Source organism: Cynara cardunculus, unplaced genomic scaffold (genome assembly GCF_001531365.2).
Source record: "Cynara cardunculus var. scolymus isolate 2C unplaced genomic scaffold, CcrdV1 Un_Scaffold_5666, whole genome shotgun sequence".
Taxonomy (NCBI): domain Eukaryota; kingdom Viridiplantae; phylum Streptophyta; class Magnoliopsida; order Asterales; family Asteraceae; genus Cynara; species Cynara cardunculus.
Genome location: NW_020202523.1, coordinates 22,003 through 27,535, shown reverse-complemented (window position 1 = coordinate 27,535; position 5,533 = coordinate 22,003). Strand labels below are relative to the sequence as shown.

The 5,533-nt window shown below is 28.9% G+C and overlaps 1 long non-coding RNA gene across 1 annotated transcript in view; it reads right to left on the bottom strand.

Moving 5' to 3' along the window:
• Window positions 1-3,581, bottom strand: part of LOC112504464 — a 7,622-nt gene extending 4,041 nt beyond the window's left edge. The window contains exon 1 of the long non-coding RNA XR_003068211.1: window positions 3,316-3,581. This is a non-coding gene — a long non-coding RNA (uncharacterized LOC112504464). The remainder of the gene's footprint in view (window positions 1-3,315) is intronic.
• Between the last annotated feature and the right edge of the window lie 1,952 nt (window positions 3,582-5,533).

Below are 5,533 nucleotides of genomic sequence, written 5' to 3'. Positions count from 1 at the left end.
TGATAGCTTGAATTTGAGAAATGACTTGGTATTTTGGTATTATGGATTCATATATTTGTTATTTATATGAATACTTGATTTTGTAAAGGTTTTGGTGATCCTTCAYCCTDVAATGACATGAATAGGGTATCTCACTAGACTTTACAGTCTAACCCTCGTTTTGTGATTTTAAAATATGTATTGCAGGAAGTGTATAAGGTAAAGGAAAGGAAAGGATTTAGTGTTTTTCTTACGTGCATTTTGGGTGAAGATTTGCTTTTGATGCGTAGCTCTGATGATTAGTACAAGATTGTATTTGGAATTTTTGGACCTTGTGTTTGGTMATAGTAGATTTCTTGTACTAGTGGACCCGAATGTATWTGAATAYKTATTTCTTTGGTATGAAATATGTATTACATGCAATGTGTGGGTTGGGGCGTTACAAGTTTCTTCTGTTTTAAAAGTTGTATTTATTTCATTATTAGTTATATTTTCTTCTAAATAGTCAATTAAACTATAATCATATTCTTCTTCTTCAAATTTATCGAATCTGAGATTTATCAGTTTTTCACCATCTTCTTCATTTTCTGTATCATATATAGGTTATGTATCATATTCAATATTCATAAAATTACAATCTGTATTTATATTATTGTTGTCTTCTATTTCCTTTGGTATATCTTTTGTATAATTTATAAATCTTATGCTTTGTGTACCATGTATATCTTCATATATAACATTTTTTTGAGGTATTAACACTTCATCTTCTTGGTCTTGCAAATTGTCTAATTTCAATTCTAGTCCTGCTAATTGTTCAGGATCTATTCTTTCTGGATTAATCATATGTATTGATTTTGATGCTATAGTGTTCACTATTCCTTCAATATTTACTTTATACTTCATTCTTGATCTGTTACTTGCCTTACCTAACACTCCTATACTTATAACTATATTATTGCCTTCGTAATTTTCATATCCTTTAGTTTGTAGCGCTATTTTTATGTTTCTAAGGTCATTAATATCTTTTAGAATTCCAGTGGTATAATAAAATAAGACTGTATTCTGACTAAGATCAACCTCCATGCCAGAGATTATTGCTTTCTTTAAATCTGTTTTCCAACTTTTATCTAATAATAATGCTAATAATTTTGTTCCTAAATTTTTTCGTCCTAATGCTTTAACTCCTATAATTACTAAGCCTATATGGGCAAACTGTTTTCCTGTTTGTTTTGTCTTTTGTATTGTTTCTGGTGAAAATAGTTCTACTGTTTCTGTTTTATCTAGTACTCTCAAACTTTCCTCACGACTGCTTCAAATTAGTATTGTATTAATATTAAGAACTCCTCTTTGATATAATACTCTTGGATTTAAAATATCCAATTGGTGTTGATTATATAGATTTATATTTCTATCTAGATCTATTTCTTCTTCTAATTGGATAACTTGTTGTGAACTATTACTTCCTGATCTTCGTCTTATAATTTTATTAATAAAACTATCTGAATTTATTATATCTTGTATATTACTTGTAGAGTTTCTACTTTCGTGTAATGTTCTACTTCGTCCAAGAAAATTTCTATTTTGATTATTCATTTTCGTGGTAACCAATGTTTATAGGGTGTTATTTTACTTTTAGGTTTTTCTTCACTAATATTTATTTTACTTAAGCCACTAACTAGTTTTTCTATATCCTCTTCTTTTATTGTAAACGTGTGATTTTTGCTTTATATCTTGTTTTTCTAATAGACCGTTTTTAATATCTCTTAAGTCGTTTATAATTTGATTATTTTGTGCTTTAATATAATCTAAATTTTCTGTTATCTTACTAATTAATTCTGTTTTCTTATCTATAAGACTATATATCCTATCTAAGTTTTGATTATTTCTTTTAGCTTTTTGTTCTAAGTTTGTTCCAAGATTAATTATTAAGTCTGTTATTCCGTTTAAATGTATATTTTTCGAGTGTAAGAGATGTTTATAATTTTTAGGAAATCTACAAATAAAATTACAATTTTCTATTGGAGTATTACTACTAGTCTTTTTAGTGAATTCAAGATTTAAAAAATCTAATTTCTTCTGATTAAGTGACCCTATGGTTGTAAATGTTTTTTCAGATAAAGATTTTAAAATATTGAAAAAACCTTTACAACCATAGGGTCATTCTTGAGTATATCTTCAGATGAAGAACAACAACATACAGATTATACAGGAAAACTGATGCAATCCTCACAGTCTTCAGATGAAGAACAACAACATACATATTATACAGAAAAACTAATGCAATCCGCACAGTCTTCATCACAATTTTTACAAGTCAGACAGATTTGTGAATATCTACAACAGCATCAACCACATCTTTTTACACAACATGTGTATATATATATATCGATTTTTGTTACTTTATTTCAAATCAGTAATTTACTTTATTTCAAATTAGTAACTTTACATTATTTCAAATCAGATTACTTTTACAATTATGTAAACGGGTACACATGTTAAAATATATTTTCTTAATTTATTTTGTACAAAATATATGTATCATTGTTCATAATATGACATGTTACTTGATGGATATGAGATTGAATTTAATGTGACATGTTAAAACGTATTTTAGTTAATATAAAATTATGTATTTTAATATGATAATGGTATAAAACGAAAATTGAAAAAACAAATGATGTACCATAAATTAAATAAATAACTATAAGAGTATAAAGTGTAAATATTAAAATTATTTTTCGTAGTATATATAATAATATAATTAAGCCAAAAACTATTCAATATTAGGCTCATTTCGAAGGTATTTATCAAGATGATTATAATGGTGTAACTTGTCAAAATAAAAACGTATTTTTTAAATATATTTTAATTGATATACGATTATATATGTTAATTTGATAAGAGTGTAAAATGAAAAATTTAAAATAAAATGACGTAAAATAAATTAATTAACTAATTATAGGAGTATAAATTATAAATTTGAAATTAAAATTTAAAAAAATCCATTAATTGCTTATAGAGAAATAGTCATATCTTGAAAAGTGATGACGGGGATTAGGAATATCAACCCCTAAAATAGGGGGTTGATATCCTCACCCCCCTACATCACTTTTCACCCCGTCCTCACACCAACTCTCACTCTCACTCTCACTCTCACCCTCACAACTTTCCCTCACTCTCACCCTCACATACTCACCCCCTACACAATCTCACCCCCCTCACATGCACCCATAGGAGGGGGTGGGGTTAGAAAAACCCCTAAAATATTGTAACATTGAACTCTAATTATGAATGTTAAGCAAATTGAAAAATAAATAAAAGGGAATCAGATTTTACCTTATATAATTTGAAATTGTATTCCGAGACCGCCGATTCCAACAATGAGAGCAAGATCGCACGATGGAATTTTATCTTTTATAGGTTTGTGAAAGAAAAACGAATCCACAGAAACATATGGAGCTCCCCCATCTTCCATGGCAGAAATTCGTATGTTGTGAGGTCGATCAAAATACATAGAAAATAAGTGGATATGAAGATCGGAAAAAGGTAGAGCCTCGTCGGAACCCGTCTCCGAGGCTGCTCTGATATAGATATAGTTCCAATTAGTGTTTGAGACAATATGAATGTGTTGCTACTGCGTTTTTAGGGTGAGGTAACCCCATATATATATATATATATGTATATATATATATATATATATATATTATATTTTTTCATTTTGGTTTCTTACAAGTTACAACACTTTGGATTTTGGGTTTTCAATAATGGGTAATGTTTGTAAAAAAAATCCAACCAATCATGGTAATTTGATTGATTACGTTCTTAAGTTTTTTAATGAATAAATCCTTAATTATTTTGAAAATTGAATAAATAGATTCTTAAAGTTACATGAAAAAGATATGTTTGGTTTTCTTAAAGTTGTTTGACACTTTGTTTGTTTCATGTTTTGAAACGAAATTCAAATTCAAAGTTCTTCTTCTCTTGAAGTAAACTAAAACTTGAAGCAACAATATCCGAAAGGATTTTAGATCCTACATGTAAGTCCACCCCAACCCTATCATTCCATTCAACTTTCGGCCATCTTCCAACCACGGGCCACGGCCTATTGGGCACCACGAAGGCACGAACCATCAACGATTTGGAGTTCGATTTCATCTATGGAGTTCAATATCTGATTTTCTTCGAGCAAAAACTTTGGAGTTGAGTTCGATTTCATCTTGCTAAATAACAACAGGTCAAATTTCTTATTTTGTTGTTCCCTTGTTCCTCATGGACTTGTACCTAATTTTTTCTATAAAAACCAACAACCAACGGTTTAGGCCTTTCTATTATAATGTGATCTTTGTGGTAATTATGTTTCTCAAATATACGTCAATACATCCTATCATAATTTAGGTTCTATGTGATTCGTTTGTATTATAAAAAACGAACATATGAAATCGGGTTTCTGAAAGGGTTTATATAATCGAGTTTTAGGAATGCCCAATATCAGTTTGGTTTTAGTTCCGAACCAGAATATGTTAAAGAAATTTGAAGTTTTTTTTTTTTTTTGATTAACCTGGATATCCAACCTGTTATGCAAGCCGACTAATCCTAGGCAACCACCTGCTTTTACAGATAGCCCGGAGTCACCGCATTTGAACCTCCGTGGCCAAAGGGGGAAATTTGAAGTTGAAAATAAAAATATGATAAAGCTTTATGTTTAACTCCATAAAAATCTGATATAGTCAAAAACAAAAATATGATAGAAGTACCAGTTTTCAAAGCTTTGAATTTAACTGCATAAAAATCTAATAAACATACAAAATAAACATTGAACCTTATTAATATGAAAGAAATATTCGATAATTTTGTTTTTTAATGATAAATTGAAATAATTTTTCATTATTGGTTTATCACAGGACAATACGAAAGTGTTAGTAAAGTCTGTGAAACAATTCAATCATGTCGGAGTAGTCTACACCTCCAACGTCGTCTATCAAGAAGTTTTACTTGATGAATAAAACATTAATCAACAATTATATTATTACACATTTGATATCATATGTTTCTATTAAAATCATTGCGCCGTTTTTTGGAGGAAATATTTACGGATGAGTGTATCACGAAAACTGAACAACAGTTTAAAAACGGATGAGCATTACTTACAAATGATTGTATTTTTTTTGTTCAGTCAAGAATTTCAAGTTTTATAATGAGCCCTGAGTATATGGTTTTGAAAACCCAATACGTGTGCAATTATTTTTCCATTCAATCTTGTTAATACATTATATTAACCTTTAACTTTATATATTAATTGACTTGCAAAATAACAACACAAACTCGTGATTCAAGGCTAAACTAATGTTTCAGAATTGTGATTCATCCGACAGACACAGACACACACACACACACACACACACACACACACACACACAGAGAGACACAGAGAGAGAGAGAGAGAGAGAGAGAGAGAGATTATAAGATATATGATAGTAATATAAACAAAAAAATTATATAATACCCCTTTAATCACTACTATGTAATCATTTTTTTTCTCTTTATGTTTTAATTA